This window comes from Strix uralensis, chromosome Z (assembly GCF_047716275.1).
Source record: "Strix uralensis isolate ZFMK-TIS-50842 chromosome Z, bStrUra1, whole genome shotgun sequence".
NCBI lineage: Eukaryota > Metazoa > Chordata > Aves > Strigiformes > Strigidae > Strix > Strix uralensis.
This window is the reverse complement of record NC_134012.1, coordinates 87881201-87900515: the sequence shown is the minus strand read 5'-3', so window position 1 is coordinate 87900515 and position 19315 is coordinate 87881201. Positions and strand designations below refer to the sequence as shown.

At 39.0% G+C, this 19315-nt stretch overlaps 1 protein-coding gene and 1 long non-coding RNA gene across 7 annotated transcripts in view; one reads left to right on the top strand and one right to left on the bottom strand.

Moving 5' to 3' along the window:
* Positions 1-226: 226 nt before the first annotated feature.
* On the bottom strand, positions 227-2275 carry LOC141937924 (uncharacterized). The gene is made up of 2 exons (XR_012627118.1): positions 2138-2275; positions 227-1808 (listed from the first exon to the last, which is right to left on the bottom strand). It is a non-coding gene; the product is annotated as an uncharacterized LOC141937924 (long non-coding RNA).
* Positions 2202-19315, top strand: part of NIPBL (NIPBL cohesin loading factor) — a 170875-nt gene continuing 153761 nt past the window's right edge. For all 6 annotated transcript variants that reach the window (XM_074856258.1, XM_074856262.1, XM_074856260.1 and 3 more), the window contains exon 1: positions 2202-2358. The gene's annotated coding sequence lies outside the window, so the exon portion shown is untranslated. The remainder of the gene's footprint in view (positions 2359-19315) is intronic.

Here is a 19315-nt window from a genome sequence, read left to right as displayed (position 1 = left end):
TAAAATCATAGAAGGACTCTATCAATGATTGGTAACAGAAGGAGATCAAAGTAGTATTCCTGGGCCAACCTTGTCATTTTAGAATCACATTTTTCTGTGAATTCGTAGGTATATATGTCCACATACATATGGCTATGTGAGCTCCAAGTAGGTAGTCCAATATTTTCCTCGAGTTACAGAGTTGCACTGTATTAAATTAAGCACAAAGACTTAGGAACACACTTAATTTACTACACCAATTATTTCCCTTTATTTCAAACGGGTAACTTGAAATTGTAAATGCATAAACAATTACAGGATTGGGACCTCTTATATTGGAACAATGGCATGCAATACAATTTTTTCAGAGCCCAGTTTACTCTGTCTCCATTAAACTTAAATGAGCCTGTACCCATTATATATTAGTATTTCCAGGACTGAATTACCATATTCTCCAGTGCCATCTTCATTTCTGTACTTTCAAACAAAAAACACATACACTTGCAAAACGAACTTTGATTCATCCAACATTATAAATTTAATAATTGTTTAAGCTTGAGTGAAGCATTTTAAATCTGTATTAAAGGCAGAGCATTATTCAGGAAATCCTAAAACTTTGAAAGATTCAAGTGCACTGGTGTAAGGTATTATCCCTTTGTGCAAATAATATCCATCCAGAGCTGAAAGAGTGTGTTTATATGTCACAGGGTATTTACAGTTGTGTCCAACTGTATGGATGAATCCTGAAGTCGACAGGCAAGCAAGGCTTCCTCTAGAAATCGAGAGATTTTTGTCCAAGTACTGAGGAACAAAACGACATAAGTGAGTACGGAAAGGCACAGTTAATCGGATATAAATGCTTCACTATTATCCTGTTCTATGATTAATCACAGTTTTACCTGTACAGAGGAACAACAGAAAATCTTTCAGACTAGGGCATTCTCTCTCTTTCTCCAAACACTCCTTCACAACCCACAATTAAAGTATTTCCAGTAAATCTGGTGGTAGTGGGGAGCCTCCAGCGAAGGACCCTTCACCTGAACATCAGCATTTTCCCCCGTGCTCGTCCAAAAAAGGCTGTTTCTAAAAGCCACTCCAGTTCGGTACGTCCACCTGGAATCCCTCGCCCCGGCAGCGCTTTCCGCGTCGGGTGTTTCAGTTCCTGCGACATGGCCTCTTTACACCCCCAGAGACGGACATGAGCGGTAACAGTAGCTCCAGCGGGTGTCCCAGGTCTGACACATCTCACCCGCCCGGGCGGGAGGGGGACTGCCGCCTTTGTGGGTTCATTTTAAGGCGCATTTTTAGGTCTGCCTCCTGCAAGGCAGCATTTTGCAGTCCTCCTCCCCACCATCCTTAGGGAAGCCAAAAACAAAACCTAAAACGTGTGGTTTTTTCAAGGGTCACATCTTCACAAATCACTGGCTGCCTTCCTCTCAGCGCAGGCCTCAGCGTAAACTCCAGTCTCGTTCCGCGCACCAGAAGGGGGGAAAAAAAGAAAGAGAAACTCAGACGGCAGCTGAAGGGGTGGGGAAGGGGAGAGAGCCACGCAGCGGAGACTCAGCTGTGCCCGCCGCCAGGCCAGGCCAAGCGCGACGGCGGCGGAGGAGGAGGGAGCCGCTCCAGCTGCGGCGGCGCTGGGAGGGGAGCGGCGCGGGGCCGGGCCGGGCCGGGCCGAGCAGCGCAGTGGCGGCGGCGGAAGCGGCGCTGGTTGAGCGAGGGAGCGAGCGGGCGAGGAGGCGGCAGCGGAGGGAAGGGGGAGGCTGTTGGTGTTTGGCGCCGGTGGAGGGAGTCATTCCTGCAGCTGCACTTCCGGTCGGCATTTTGTTCTGAGAGGGAGCGAGAGAGACACACACAGGATCCTTCCCCCTCCTCCTCCTCCTCCTCCTCCTCCTCTTCCCCCTACCCCCCCCCCCCGCTCGGTACCGACTCACCGTGCCCCGGCTGCCCCCTCCCCCGCCCTCCTGCACTCGCATACACAGAGGGAGCGGCGGCGGCGGAGGCCCCCTGGCAGCGCTGCCCCCCCCCCGGCCACCCCCCTGCTCCCCCGCGGCTCGGAGTGTGTCTCGGAACCGGTTCGGCGCGGCCCGGCCCGGCCCAGCCCGTGTTGATGTTGTGAAGCAGGCTCAAGGGGAAGAGATTTGTCTCGGCCGCTTACCCCCCGGCTCTACATGTTCGCTGCACTGAGGAGGAGACGGAAGAGGAGCCAGCCCCCCTCCCGGCCCGGATTATTGTTGTTATATTATCTCCCCTCCTCCTCCTGCTCCGCGGCGGCGGCGGCGGCCCAGCGGCGGCGGCGGCTCCTCTGAGGAGGGAGGGGGGCGGATTTCTCTCCCCCTCTCTCGGATTCTCGTTGGATTCAGACGCCGATTTGCTCAGGTAATCCCCCCTCCTTGTCTCCCCTTCCCCTCCCTGCCCTCTCGAGCAGCGGGCCGGGCCTCCCAGCCCAGGCGGCCCAGCACTGCCGGGAGCAGAGGGGATTAGCTGTTATCCGGGGTAGAGGGGAATAAGTGGCAACCGGAGGTGTTTTTTTCGCAGCCCCCCTTCCTGCTTGCTCGGGTTTGGCGGAGGAGATTGGTTCCTCCCGGGCTGCCGGGAGGCCCAGGCCCGGTGGAGAGCGCAGGCCCGCCGGCCAGCGCCTTTACTCCAGCTCGGGGATTAGAAAGGCGAAGCGGCTTCTCAGTGACAGGCCTCAACCCGGAGAGGAGCAGGAGGAGGAGGAGGAGGAGGAAACAATGCAATTAGCCGCAAATGTGCACTGATCCTTTGCCATATTTACAACTTCACCTAGGGCAAAGAAGGAAGGTCCCAGCGCAGGCAGCCCTCTGAAGTGGGAAAGGAGTAAGTGGAGGAATAGGGGAAGGGAGACAATGTAAATACCCAGGAACAAAAATACCACCTCTCTTGGCTATTGCCTTCTCCTCCTAACCAACTGCGTTCTGAACGTTCAAAAGTTCGAATGCATATGGCTTTGTAATGTGCAGAGGTTTAATCTCTAAATAATGTAGCGATTGATTAGTGTGTTAATCACTTAGTATATTTATAGCATAAAACTAGCTCTTGTGGGATGATTGACACAACACGGACACCTGCAGACTCAGGAAATACAGATAGGCAAGCGTATTGTATCAGGTACTTCACACAATCTCAGTGTCTGTGTGCTGTATATGTTACAGGAATATGTACTAAATTCAGTAGAAACACAATTTTATGCTTCTAACAAGCAGAAAATGGTAGAGGGATCATGCGTAAAGTGCTGCATTTATGACATTTAAGGGACCAAGGTGAACATGAGGTATCTTACCCAAAGTACTTAAGAATCAAACGTAAATTTAATTAAGTGAAAAGTGAGGAATGCTTAAAAAGTATCATCCTTTATTGTCAGGCCATATCACTTTGAGATCCTGAGGTTGTTATTGGCTGTTTGTGTCCATGATGTTTGAATATGTAATTAGGTGTCATTTTAGCAGGTCAAATGTGTTTTGTAAATGACTGTTGATTAAGTGTCAGGTCTTTATAAATCAATGGTAGCTAATTTACAGTAAAGTAAATCTCAGGTTTGTGTGTGGTAGAGTTGAGAGTGTTACTGAAAACTGAGGTAGATTTAAAACAGGCATTCTGTGAACTAATAAAAACACTCCTACATAAATGACATAGTTGAAGGAAATAAATATACAAAGTTTCATCTTTCGTATAGAAAGGAATTTTGTACAATGCAAACAAGTATCAACATTACATATTTTGTCTATTTTTCAGCAGGTTTTTTAGTTCAGGGAGATCTCTTGTAGTAATAAGTGGTTAATGTGTCTAATAGAGAAACTTTCTGGTGTATTGTGTTTAGGGTCCTATAATAAAACTGCTATCGTGCCGTCGACTGCCCTGATACATGTTTAAAAGGGTGAAGTTAATATAGCTGTCACGTAGAAGGCGTGTTTTTAATGCTGTAAATCCGTGTAGTAGTCAGTAGCGTGTCCGTGATTTGTATTGGTCAGGGAGCAGTTTGAATTTTAAAAAGCCTGAAGATCCTGCTGAGCCCCAATCCCGGCCTCCCTCCCTCCCACTAATCTCCCATTCCTGTCTTTGTGCTGCCTGGTCCTGTTAGACACTGTTTGCAACAGGGCCTCAGGCCTACGTGCGTGGAGAGGAACCATTTACACTTCGAAAAAACAGCTTTTTATTTTTCAACTTTGTGAATTGCGGAGGAAGCCACTAGTTGTCTAACTGTCCCTATCTCAGTGTGTAGCAACAGAATTGCTGTTTTCTTTCTGTCTGTAGCATGCGTAGAGGCCGAGTGTAACTCAGCCTTACAGGAAAGAAAGGACTGTGCAGAAGTAGTTGTAGTTCTTGGGTAGTTTTCATCATCAGGAAGCGACATTAGCTCTAGCTTTTCTTTGGTCGTCTGTTTCAAACAACTCTCGTTTTAACAAAAATGGATTTGTTAAGCTAACAGTAGTGAACTTCTCTGGCTTATTTTTCATTTAAGGAGGTTTGCTTTAAATATACCAGATACGAGCAGGAAATAAGCTACTGTAGTTACGTAGTTCCTGTCAAGTTTATCTTGCCACGGTTATATTTACGGTGCCTTTTTTTTTTTTTCCTTTAATTAGAAAACATACGCTTTTCTGGTAAAAAAAAAAAAAAGTTGTATTTCTAGAGGGAAATTTAAGATGCTGTCTATTTGTGATTTGTAATGAGTTTTTTGGTTATGTTCTTCAGAGCCATATGTGATTAATCCTGAATTAGTTGCTTTATCACAGGTTATGTGGTTGTAAATGTCTTTATTTCAGAAAAATATATTTAGCATACAGAACTATTTAATATGGAAATATTTATAAGATGACTTATTTTTGTCTTGGATTGTATTTTTTAGCACATTTAACTGTGTGTGTATGTGTGTGTGAAGCAGGACTATGTCACTTTCATACTACGTTTTCCCTAATGTGAGGAGTTTATACTGGTCCTTGTTTATCACAACAGCTAGCTGCTTAAGGAGGGTGTAGTTATTTTATTCGTGTTGTAGAAGTACAAAATTAATTATTCTCAAGATGTTAGTTGTAACAATTATTTTAACTGAAAAAGGAAAATACTTTCTACTTGTTATCTTTTATTTTGTACTTCTGACTACATTGTACTTTTTGAATTTGACTCCTGTGTACAGGTTTTACTATTTTTTTTTCCCTCTCAACTTCTTAAATGTTTTACCTGAAGTTATTCCAACAAAAAAAACCTTTCCCTGAAGCCTTTTGCTGTCTTTTAAAATGGTCTTCATACTTTTTAAAAATAAAAACATAGGAACAGGCATGCCAGTAAAATAATTTATTTTTTACATTTGAAATGTTTGAATTTTGACTTAGGAGAGACAGAACAGAATCAGAGAAGCAAAATTATATCAGTAAAACCCTTTGCAGATCCCTATTGTACATAAGAGTACAGGTACTCCTGTGCAACCTTTCTGCATGTTTGAGACTCCATGTACATTAATGTTCATATGACTCTTCTTGCAGAATCAAGGCAATAGATAGTAATTTCCTTGTGATAGAACTGTGGGTTTTTTTGTTGTGTTTGTATGATGATTAAGGTAATGCAGCCTTAATCTTAAGTGTTTCATGTATATATTCCTCTACAATATAAATAAACTATAATTTGAAGGATATTAGATGAAAAAATAGTCAAACTCTTATACCAATCCCTGGCTCAAATCAATTCACAAGTTTCCTATTGCAGATTTCTCAGTGTTCAGTGGCAATTGTGATACTTTTATGTGTAGATTATATTACAAAGTGTTAAAGTCATGATGTTGAGTTTACATTAACATTTCGTAAATATTTCACAAGAAACGTTAAGTTAGTGGATAATTGCTGTAACTAGAAAGAAAAAAGATACTTTTGAATATCTAGACCTAGGAAAGAAATTAAGTCTTCAAATTCAGAAATTTATGCTTTCTAGAAGTTATTCTAGAGGAGTGTATAATATTCATGAGTGTGTGGACAACAATTATGAGCATACTTAATTGCAAAAATATGAGCAGTGATAGCTTTAGAATTTGGTGGCTGATATGTATGAGGTGGGTCATCCAGTGTTAGAGTAGCTATTTAGTGTCACAAAATACATCGCTGGAAATATTTAACATTTGAAGAAAATGGTAATTTCAATATGATACTGCTTATTTTCAGTCTTCCTTTTCATATGCTTTTGTTAGAAGTAGTACAGGTTAGGTTAGCTTCCATTTTCGAATCATCAGCAGTAACGAACACTCAGTTGCACAGAGATACCTACAAGGAAATGCTTGAAGTAGGTGATACCTGTGTATTATTGTTAATAACCCTGTACAATATTGATTCTTTTTAATAATCAAAAAAGGAGGTCCTTTGAAATGGCAATCGCTAAAAGCCTTGTATTCTTAAAACCTTTAATATAATTCATCTATATTTGTGTTTTTATTTTCTTAGTGTTACAAGCATACTTTTTAGTAGCTGTTCCAGACCCCCAAAGTACGTGTGAGGAAGTGCTTTATATTGACATCTGCTGCGCCCCAGGAGTGAGGAAATCATGTTTGAGGAGATTGTGCAAGGATCTGTGATTTGTGTCTCACTTCCTGTCCCTGCTGTTCACTATGGAATCTCACTAGCAAAAGGGAGGGGAGAAAGGATTTTGGCCCAACTATGTAGAAACTAAAAGGAATTCCAGTCAAATGGAACATGGTTGTTGATACTGTACTTGGAGGTGACTACTTGCTTTGCACAAATAACTTTAAAAAATATAAACATTGAAGACCATTTTTCATGTTAAAGTCAGAAAAAATTCTAGAAAAGTTCATTTTTACAGCCTTTAGTATTTGTATCAGTTGATTTTAAGTGGTTTTCTAATCAGAGATCTCAAAATACTGTATAAGGGTAGATATTTTAATTTTTCAGATTATTGCTGTGGTTTGATTTGAAGCACTTTGGGGTTTGTAGCCATGTGTACATACAGACATGCAATGTATTTTAGAGGAACAGTATTAAAAAACGCTCAGCTTCAGAGTAAGGGACTCAAATAAGGGAACGGCAGACTAAGATTACAGAAACAAACATGATCCACCTCCCTTCTCCATATGCTGGGACTTTAACTATATTATTGTATTTCCCCTTACCGCCCAGTTCTCAGTGCTTCATACAGTGCATGGGAAATGCCAGCTGACTGGTACATGGTTATAACCTGGTTTATATATTCATTTTTCTTTGTCATTCAGTGTGCAGTCTGCTGCCTTATTACCTGCTGTATACCATCCAGATCTTTCATGAGTGCTCAAGTGTTTTCATTTGTTAATTTGTGGGAATTATCTCAAAATAAATATCTGCGCTTCACAAACATTAGAGAACTGGTTTTTTGCACATCTGTAAAATAGAAGTAATATTTTACAGATATTATTGAAGTTAAAATATTGTTTCTATTTCACAGATGGAAGACTGAAACTGAGTCAAAATAGCGAGTTTTAAAAGTGCTTATAAATCTTGTTTGATTTGACATGCTTTATTCAGATTTTTAGAGTTACTTTACAACACTTAGTAACTTCATAACATTGTTTTACTTTATTTGAGGTTGTGAGTGTACTGCATTTCAACATATCAGGCTCATTGTTTCTTGTACTAGATCTCTAAGAAGTATAGAATGGGTTTTCCACTGATGGCCTTAAACATCTCTTAAGTTTCAACTGTCTTGATCATGCCAACAGCTGGAAAAGAATAGATTTCCTGTCCTGAAAAATTAAAAAGAATTACCCTCAATGCTGTGAAGAAACCAAAAGCTCTTAAAGTTTATCAAGAGGAACAGAGAGGACAACTGGATAGTAACTCAAGTCCTGCAAGTAATTAAATGGCTTGCCTGCAATATTGGAGGCAGAGATTCAAAATGTTACTCTGTTAACTTCCAGCAGGAACTAACAACCTTGGAGGGTACCCTAAGTACTGGTTATTGGCTGTTAGGGATACTCTGCCTCTTAAAACTGGTAATTGTTGCAGTTGATGTAAAGTGGTTGAATGGAAACCGGCAGCCTAGTGGTCAGGCCATTCATTGCGATGTCAGCCTGTTCTGCTGCTATATGGCTCTGTTAGGAAAGCAGGACTGTTCTGAGGATACTAGTCGACTTTAAGAATCCATGTTATTCCCTGTTTGTTTTTTTATAGGTAAGAGTGGTAGTGACTTAGTATTTAAAGGCACTGATTTTACTTCTGACTTTGCTAAACTTCAGTCATTTGGGCTGAAATCTTCCATGCTGGGTGACTGCCCTTTATTGGCTGATTCTTTTAATAAATCACAGAATCACAGAATCGTCTAGGTTGGAAAAGACCTTGAAGATCACCTAGTCCAACCCTTAACCTAACATTGACAGTTCTCAACTACACCATATCCCTAAGCACTATGGCAACCAAATGTAAACCTTAAAGCCGAAATAGTTCACTGCCTCCTAAGGGTCATGCTAGAGAAAAAAATGTTTAAAAAATATTTCTGACCTTTTCTTCAAGTAATTGGGACATCCCCATTCTTTGGGAAAGGAATTTAGAATTTGAGAGTGAGGTGACTTTTTGCATTAGGGGTGTGTATTTTGTTACCATTTGAAAACCTGTCCAAAAATTGGGCAAGTTATTAGTGGCTGAAAAATAAGCTGACTTGTCTGACTGCAAACATTAATGTTGAAAATTTTGTATATACAACAGAACTTTCCTAATAAGTATAGTTCTAAGCAGTGAGATGTGTTACGGACTCCCTAGTTTTCTGGTGTCCATTCCCTGCTTATCCACAGTGCAGATTCATTTGAATGTGGAAAAGAGAAGAACCAAGTTTGCAGGTGGCTGGAAGAGTGAACACATGGACAAGAATGGTGGACTGGAACCGGACTGACACAGATGGGAAGGGAATGGGAGTTTGAAGGGCAGGAATTGGGAGGAGGGTAGGAGCTTGAAGTTCCTAAGGATGTAATGACGGAACTGTGAGAACTGGATAAAGGGGCTGGTGGGGCGTATACAAGTATCCTCAGTAAAGATACAGGAAGAGGTGTGAAAGAGCCTTAGCAAGAAACCGAGACAGAAGGATACTCTGGAATTGGGTGTACAGTCAAGGGAAGCAGTTCAGGGATGGGAATGGGTGGGAAGTATGTACTGAGAGAGGCCAGACAGGGGAAGAAGAACAAATTGCCTGAGAAGCCAGAAATACAAAGCAAGGATTGAATGGGCAAAGAAGCATTATTTCACACACAGGAATTTATTGTTTGAATTGTCTGTCTCTCTTTTTTTTTTTTTTTTTTTAACTGAGGAAATCACAGTTAAAACAAAAAGCTTAGAAATGTGAAGTACTTCTTGTAAGAGCAAACGATAGGGAATTCTGTGTATGCAGTTGACATCTTTATGAATGCATTGTGGTAGTCTTTAAGTGTATCACTTTTTTTTGTTACAACAGGATGTGTATTTGACTGTGTGCAATGAATGTAGCCTCCTTAATGGAGTTGTTGTTTGTGGGTTTTTTTATAAAAAAAGAACACAACAGGTTATATATTGTTGATTCTGCCTTGGGGAAAGGGGATAGAGTCTTGAGTTTGCTCCCAGTCTTGACTTTTACGATTAAGTATTTTAATTTCTCTTTAGTGTTCAATGTGTAGTCCTTTACCTTAATCAATTCACACCATTAAGCCCTGCTCCAGAGATAGAATTCTTAATTTTCTCATGGGCTTTTCCATGACAGGTATTGTAAGTATTTGTGAAGCATTCCAATATTATTTTTTAAATGATTTGAGGAGAGTATGTAGTCATGCAAGTTGGGAACTGAGATGCAAAAGTTGGTCTTTATAACTTTGGAAGTCTAACTGGAGCAACTATAGGACTTGCCTTTTAAATTAACTTGATTTCTTTTTTGCATCATAATGTGTGATAATATTAGAACAGATTTTGTTAATTTTGGTTACAAATATGACTAATCAGTGCTTCTTTAAATTAGGCTTCAGAGCTTGCAGAAAAAAGGAACACAAATATTTACCATTAGTAATGGAAATAGAATGAGATTCCCAAGAGTGGCATGTTTCCTGCTATCTGATGTGCAGCTCTTTCCCTTCATACTTCTCTTTCATTTTTACTTGAAATTGGAGAGTCATGTATACAACGGACCTTACAGCCTTACGAATAGCCTCTGATTCATTACCAGAGCAGGTCCCTCCTGGAAACTGAGTGAAGATTGGGCTTGGGGGTGGGAGGGGAATGTTACACAATTACATAATCCAAGGACTGTATCAGGATTCTTGAGCACAAGGGGCATTTATTAACTTTTAGCTGCCTTTGCAAATGTGATCTTTCAGCCTGGGGGTCTGGGATTTCCCAGTAAAAGTCTAGAAAGCTTTCAGTCGATACAAAGAAAAAGTAATGTTTGAGTATTTGTTGATGTCAACTTTTATGTATTGACTGCTCTGTTTAAGAGGGTTTTTTAAAGTCAGATCTTCAACATTTTAAATGATACGAATTTTAACATACAGAAATGCATTTAGTGTAATATCTTTTTAAGCACTGCCTTGTAAAACAGCTATCCCAGTGCAGTAAGTAAAATTTTTAATCTTGATTTCTACATCATAAAAAGGAATTTGAGTGACATCAAAAAGGGACTTCGTTGTTGTGATACTGCTGTTGAACAGGTCAGCCCTTGAGTGTCAATCAAATTTTGATATGTGTGAGCATGCAAAATGGAACTCACAAGTCCTGTGGTGCTGAGTAAGGGATCTGTTAGTAGAAAACATCGGAGAGATTTTTACCTCCTGGAAGAGAGTGTAAATCAATTTATTTGATAATCTTATTACTTCTTTCAGGCTTTTTCCCTGTTCTAATTATTTTTCTTTGCACTGTGATGTAGTACTCCTTTGACAAGAGGAGAAGTGAATGCTTGCTACCCCATAAAATCTTAAAGCCAGTCGAAGACTCTAGTGGATAGTGACAAATGTATGTTTGAACCTCCTGCTACTGAGGAGAATTTTAGAATCTGTGTGTCTGATATTCTGAGCAAGTGCTCTTCCTTTGTCCTGCCAAGATTTTGAGTGAAGGGTTGGAGGTGGTGTCTAGTATGCAGTGTGAAGTAATGAGTTTTGTGTGTTAGGCATGTTCAAAGCATGTGTATGACTGGACTTTCCTACTCTGAAGATCTTGCCCAGGCTTAGCTGTAAAACAGATAGTTGACCTGCTTAGTTCTGTAAAAATAGTGGCAGTTCTGACATACACTGAAGCGAAGCTGTAGGTGAACTTTCCTGGTGATAATTTAGGTGACTAAAGGCTTAGAGAGTTGTAGGAACGCATTGTGCGCTCTAGGGTCACTATTATAAAAGATTATTTGGAGTTACAGCTCTGTGTATTTGCTCACTAGAATAATTCCCTCTGCTTCTATCTAGCATGGTGTAAAGTTTAGTCTTTACTTTAGTACTTACAGAAATAAATAATTTATTTTTACCATGGAATATATCATTAAAATATTTGAGGAATTGCAATTAAAAAATGGTATGGTTTAAAAACTGTTTTGTTTATAATTCTCATCATTACATGAACAAGCCATCATAATACTGGAAGGTAAATGTTCTCAGTTTTCACATCACGCTGTAATCTTAGCCTGCAACCTGGAGAAAGAATAATGAAAGCTACTTAATCTAGTGCCATGTTAAATTATTATATTGAATTAGTAGACGTCAGAATAGGAATTCTCTATTTTTCTGTAAATGTTTGTGTTTATTCCTGACAAATCCTTTTCTAGGGTCAAAGTAGACATGCGATTAAGAATTTGCTTAATCCCATGACACCATATCTTGATAAATAATTAGCCAATGGAGTTTTCTAAAAAGCTCTGTAGATAGACTTCTGAGGATTCAACATAACTTGTTAAGTCCTGATAATTTGAAGTTATTGCATGCTCAGCTACAGTCAATGTTCAATTGTGTGTATGTAGCCTGTGGCAATTGCACATAACTTGATTTAATTTAACCCTGTTTCATTGCTGGCTAAGGAAGGTTGAGTTAGTTTGCATTTTTCCTGGGCTACGTTTATATGCACAATTATTAAAAGTCAGCTGATGCACAGTAACTTGAGAGTCTGGGCTAATCAACTTGCCCAAACGTGGCTGACACTCCAGGTAACCCTATGTGAATTTTGTGAGAGAGAACACTAATTGAAACAAAACTGTTGAGTCTCCTACAAGCACCTAATTACTGATATAGGTGTAAATTTGAACAATTGTGTTGGGAAGTAAAAATGGATGAAATATGTAATTGTACAGTACAGTAATTCTGAAATCCTGTTAGAAGGTACCATAAAGCTTGTTATAGATACAAGCAGATGACTATTTTAAATGAGAACAGAAAAACTTCAGTTTCATGATGATGAAGCTTACATGCTTTTGCTATCTTTTAATGAAAAACAAACAAAAATTATAAGATAGACATACTTTACTTTTAAAGGTGACCTCATAGAAACAGAATCACTTACCAAAGATATTAAATTTTCTGCACAGAACTTAGAGGTTTTATTAGTAAAATAACATTCACCTTGATAGAAAGAACTCAGTTTAGTTTCATGTGCATGATTATGATGAATAAATATTCTGTAAATCAAGTTACATACAGGTTTGTTAATTGGTTTGTGTGTCAAATAATGCTTTAAAATTATACTTCTGCGGATGGATTGCCTTCAGTGGGTTTACACAGGTATAATTACTTGAAATTGATAGTTATCAACATATTTGCTTCCTGGAAAAAGTTACAATTTCACTTGAACTTTAAATAGCTTAGTCCCTAAACATTAAGGTATTCAAATACAGTAAAATATTTATTCACTGAATGCAATGGTTATAGTAGTAGATAGTCTTTGTGCACACGTGATTATTTAAGAAACATTTTTGTTTTGCCTTAGATAATATATAATCATTTTGGTAGATCAGATTTACCCCATTAAGACCAATAGCAGATTTAATGATTCTGTTACAGTTACTTAGTATTGTTCTGTTGTTAATTTGGGTTTTGTCATGATCATTGTTAAGCACTTTATGGATCTTTGTAAGTTAAAGATGTTTGTGTTTTTGGGAGGGATGGGGTGAGGGGTGGGTGCTGATTGATGAGATGTAGCAGTAGGCTCCCCCTTGTCATTTCTTTGCAAAAAATTTCTGAACTGTTGACATAGTTTAATAAATTCAATGCTCATGTAGTTTACTAACATACTCATTGGTGATATGTTAATGTAGATGTTAATTGGTTTCAGATAACTTGAAAGATATTTTTTATAATCACCTCTATAAAAAAGGTTCATATATATGGTTGGGTAATAACTGGTCCACTGAAGAGCACAGAGTCATGTTTGAAAATTTGCCTAAAAATCTTCCAGAAATAATAAATACCTACTTGACAGCCAGTGTCTTAAAAGATCTAGAAGAGGATGTTTGCTGTGAGTAAACAGTAGGAATAATTAGCAGTGGGGGGAGCTCAAGTTCCTTGTAATAGGAACCTGGAAAGCACAAATGTAAATGAATATTGGATTATGTGAGGTAGCAGTTTAGTAGCATACAGAATACTCCTGTCAGTATAAATTTGTGTCTCAGACATAATTCGTAATCATGGAATGGTTTGGGTTGGAAGGGACCTCAAAGATCATCTAATTCCAACCCTCCCTGCCATGGGCAGGGACACCTTCCACTAGACCAGGTTGCTCAAAGCCCCGTCCAACCTGGCCTTGAACACTGTCAGGGAGGGGGCAGCCACAGCTTCTCTGGGCAACCTGTGCCAGTGTCTCACCACTCTCACAGTAAAGAATTTCTTCCTTACATCTAATCTAAATCTACCTTCTTTCATTTTAAAGCCATTACCCCTCATCCTATCCCTACACTCCCTGATAAAGAGTCCCTCCCCAGCTTTCCTGTAGCCCCTTTAAGTACTGGAAGGTCACTATAAGGTCTCCTTGGAGCCTTCTCCACGCTGAACAACCCCAACTCTCTCAGCCTGTCCTCATAAGGGAGGTGCTCCAGCCCCCTGATTGTCTTCGTGGCCTCCTCTGGACCCACTCGAGCAGGTCCATGTCCTTCTTATGTTGGGGGCCCCAGAGCTGGACACAGGACTCCAGGTGGGGTCCCATGAGAGTGGAGCAGAGGGGGAGAATCCCCTCCCTTGACCTGCTGGCCACACTTCTCCTGATGCAGCCCAGGATACAGTTGGCTTTCTGGGCTGCGAACGCACGTTGCTGGTCTGTAGTCAGTTTTCCATCCACCAATAACTTCAAGTCCTTCTCTGCAGGGCTGCTCTCAATCCGCTCCTCAGCCAGTCTGTATTTGTGCTTGGGATCGCCCCGACCCATGTTCAGGACCTTGCACTTGGCCTTGTTGAACTTCATGAGTTTTTCACGGGCCCACCTCTCCAGCCTGTCCAGGTCCCTCTGGATGGCACATCCCTTCCCTCCAGCGTGTTGACAGCACCACACAGCTTGGTGTCATCGGCAAATTTGCTGAGGGTGCACTTGATCCCACTGTCCATGTCGCCAACAAAGATGTTAAACAGTGCTGGTCCCAACACTGACCCCTGAGGAATGCCACTTGTCACTGTTCTCCACTTGAACATTGAGCCGTTGACCACAACTCTTTTGAGTGCAACCATCCAGCCAGTTCCTTATCCACTGAGTGGTCCATCCATCAGATCCGTGTCTCTCCAGTTTACAGACAAGGATGTTATGTGGGACAGTGTCAGATGCTTTGCACAAGTCCAGTTGAATGCTCTTCCCTTATCCACCAGCGCTGTAACCCCATCATAGAAGGCCACCAAACTTTTTAGGCACAATTTGTCCTTAGTGAAGCCATGTTGGCTGTCACCAATCACCTCCTTATTTTCCATTGAATTATGTAATTATATTTCATTGTAGAAATAATTAAAAAATATTTATCGTATATATGTATAGAGAAGTAAGAGCAGTGTGTTTATCCTCTCTGAAACTTCACTAGTCACGTATTTGAAGAAGTAATTTTAAGAGCACTTTTTTTCTTTTACTGTGTAGTTTTTTTGCCATGTTTTTATTTGTCAACCTCATTATCTCCTTGCTTTTGTAAGTGAGAGCTTGTATATGTGACATAATTAGAATATCCTTTCTGGAAAGGTCACGTGAATACTTAAGTAACTGAAGTTGGAAACAGGCTTAACTAAACCCGAACAAGCCGCTCTTATACTGAGACTTAGATTTTTGCATTTCTTTGATGTTGGTTTAACTATCCTACTTTTTAAAAAAGTGTAATTCCTTTTCATTAGTAAAGACTTGGTCATTTCTCCCCCCTTCCCACCCTTACCCCAGTTTTGAAATTGGCTGTTTAATCACTAACTCTCGTAAGCTAGTGAAGAAGCCACATAATGAAAGAGTGCTCTGGGGGTGAGGGGAAATAAAATTGTCTTTCTTGTCGTGTTTTGCTTTGGAGCATTGACAGAAGAGATTGGGTGGGTAGAGTATGAATGAAGCTGACTTTCTTTGGTTTGTGCATTATAACAGATTAGCAAATGAGACCTTTGAAAGTGTGCCATGTGAACAAGATGGAAAGACTTTAGTCCCTTTCTCACCTTGCTGAATATGAACAGACGTATTTTGACTTGGATGAGTTGGGTAGGTTTGTGGCAGAAAACTTGAGGGCTTTTTGAGGGGGCATTATTTGCAATAATTTCATCACTTGTTTTATTGCAGTGTTTGGCTAAAAGTATAAATGATTTAGGAATACTGACTTTCAAAGTATGTTGCTAAAATAGATTTTAAGAAACATTTTGGCTGATTGGAAGATGTTAACAATTTACAAATTTCAATATAATAGAACAGGTAACTGGATCTTTTTTTTTCAGTACACTTCTCATTTCTTTGATTTTTTGGGAAATATGGATTAGCATATAAGAATATGTTGTCTTGTTCGGTTGTATTTTGTTTTATCAATAATGTGAACTAGTGTGAACTTTCTGTGTGGTATGTTGTACAGTTTTCAATGACACTACTGCAAAGCAAAATAAAAACAATGTATGGCATCTCTGATCAAATTTCTGGAAAAGTTATGTCAGTAAAAATACTTAGATTGGCATTTGAAAACAACATAGTGGTATTTGTGGGAAAAAGTCAAATCAAAGTGTACTAGACCTGCAATTAGAATGTAACTGAAGTGTTTTATTTTAGAAGAACTGTAATGCTAAGAAAGCTGAAACACCTTAGTTCTGTTATTTTAAAATAAAATATATTTAAATGGAAGCATTTTTCTGAGCTATGTCCACTTTGACAAATGACAGTTTTCAGTGAAACATTCTAATTTTAAAAATTCTCACTCAGTTTAATAGACAGCTGTGTGGGAGAGAGGATCTGCATAAATCCTTTCTGTCTAGCTATTAATGGTGAGGGAATTGGGATTTTCACCAGTGTCTCTCCCCAGTACTTTATTTGTAGGGATCTGCTATGCTGTAATTTAATCTGAATAATGTTCTTGAACTTCTGGCTATCAAATTATTTCTCTTTTTGTACATGTATAAGATAGTAGCTGTAAGATCTCTTCCAGATCTTGCATGTGCTTCTTGCTTTTCCTGTTATTATGTAGATCCTATCACAGTCCACTTCAGAGAGCCTTAGACAGCTTTGATCTCATGGATTATTTTAAATTTTGCTAAATAAGCAGGTTTACTAAGAGGTTACAGGAGATGGCTAGGACTTTTGGAGGAGGTTCAGTTGTCTGGCGCTAATGTGAATTTTTTTGATACTCCTTTAGCAAACAAAAATTCTTTGTTTACCAGATGTGCATTTAGAAAATGCAAGACACAGAGGGTTAAGATGTCTATAGTTCAGTTCGTCACCTCTCATTCATAACCCTATCTATTGTGCTTTTTTTGTCAGGTTCATATGACAGGACAGTGGTCACATGGTTGTACAGCTTCCCATCTTCCACTGCTACATCTAAATTTCCTTAAGATTAAAAAAATACTGTATGTGCATTGATTATATTAAGGCCAACTGGGGAAATTACGGTAGTCAATGAAGTGTAACTTTATAGCTGAATTTTCTGATTTCTTGTACTATAAAATTGGCAGTTAAGTTATACAAGTTTGACAGTATAGTACTTGGGGAGCATAAAGACCATTAATACAAGCTTTTTTGGATAATGTGAAATTAAGTTAGTATCTCTTTTCAGAATATGGGAGTTTATTAGGAGTGACCATGCCTAGTCAGTGCACACCCTGTCCTAAATTATTGAATAGTTACTTTGTTTAGTCAGTTTGTTTACCTGAACAGTAATACTTTCTCCAGAGTAGGTGGAGCAGGAGTTTTGAAAGTTATTAAACTTAAACTAGTTTATTAAACTAGTTTATTCAGAACTGTTGAGTTGTAGTAAGAAATAATTGATATACAGGGCCATGGTCTTCTGACTCTAGAACTAGAAAAGTAAGGAAAAATGCTTTTATTCAAAATTGATGAACAAAACCTCTCTATCAAGCTTTATTTACTTTTTGTGGTAAGAACCCTTCTTAACACTGCAGTTTAATTTACATGTGAAAAGGACAGTCTCTAAAAAGTAGATTAAAAATCCATGATAGTGATGTTGCATTCAGTCATTACGTACTGAATGAAGAGTCCATTCTGGATTATATATTTCTCCCTTCCCTTGTTTTGTGTTTGACGTGAAAAATGTAGGGGTTTGTGTGTGTGTTTGTTTTAAATCATGTTATCAGATAGATTGTCATATGCAAGAGTTTAACTCAGAAAAACACTAATGGAATCTGAAATCCTCTAATAATTTTCTGGTTTTGCAGTGTTTCTTCTCTTAAATCTCGTTTTGGTATTGCTTGTCCAGCCACACCTGTAATTACAGTTTAATTTGCCTAAACTTAAATAGATTTTAATCTAGGTACCGTTACTGGCCAGAAATTTTTATGATGGATTTGACAGCATTAATCTTGTTTGTTTTATTTGTCTGAGTGTGTGTCTATATATATAATACAAAGAGAACTAACAAATATATAATTCAAAAAAACAAATTGAGTACCAGGCAGAAAAAAACCCAGCTGGTAGGCAGTTGAGCTCAGAGTCTTAACAAAAAATGTCCCTTCCAATTCCTAAAAAATAGTCTTTTAGAGTATTTGATTATTTCAGTATGATGTCAGTTGCCTTTTGGTCTGTTTTCTGAAAGTATGGAGGACATGTCTCAGTGTGTTGGAAACGACTTTTTATTTCTCATAAGGATTTGTCTATCCAACTGAATGTATTAAACACTGAGATAGATAGTACGAGACCAGACCTTAATGTTAACAGTAATCACATTACTCTTCTCTGTACTTCAAGTTACCTTGGCTTTTCAAGTTCCCAGGTTGATGAGCAAGTGGGTAAAACATGGTAAGATGATGTAGAAGGTAGTGGTGTTATAAAGGGAAAAAACCCAAAGCTTTGCAGCACCTTATCAGCAGAGGGCATTTCTGCACCCTTTGTCTAGTCAGGTATCATACACAGCTTACTCAAGTTGTGCCTTATGACTCTTGAAATTGGATGACTTATACTAAATTTTAAGAAATGCCTTTTTCCACCTACTGCTTGAGAGATCTTGGTCATATTGTGGCAGAAATCCTGTCAATAAGCAGCAATTTTTTTTAAAGTTAAACATTGGAATTGGAATACATTGTTTTTGGGAAATGACATACAATCTGATATTTTTAAAGAATGTGTTCTTACAGTCTGTTGGTTAAGCTTTGCCTTAACCATGTATTTTGAATTTAGCTTTGGATTTGCCATTTGCTTAGTTGGTCTCACTGAATTCCTGTGTAAGGTTATAGCTTAGACAAATAATACCTTCATCTCCAAAATAGTTGGTGGTACTTGATTGAAACAGTCTCAAAGATTCTCTCAGTTTCTACAGCCAAAGACTGATTTATAATGCTTGCTCATAATTTGTCAAGCACCAGGTGCTGGCCCATGCAGGCTGAAACTGGTAAAAGTGAAGGAAATCTTTCTTAGCTGACCTAGGCAATGAAACTGCTTTTCAGAGGGATTAAAACCACAAGCAAGTGTTACAAGTTTAAGAATTAACTGAAAGAAGAAATGAATGAAAAACTTTTGGATAAGAAGGGTGCTTTTCTTTGTGTTAGGCACTACCTAATATGGTATTTCTTCTTAATTGAACTCTCTTGTTAGTAGAGCTGTAGCTGATTGTGAATAGTATAAAAACTGACATGGCCTATGATTTTTACTGTTCAGGAAAGAAAAAATAATAGAAAAAAATATTGCATCTGAAGATTTCATAGTATTAAAAATTCAAAGTGCATTCAGTAACAGCAAAATACTGGAAGCAATTCTTAAAGCAGTGT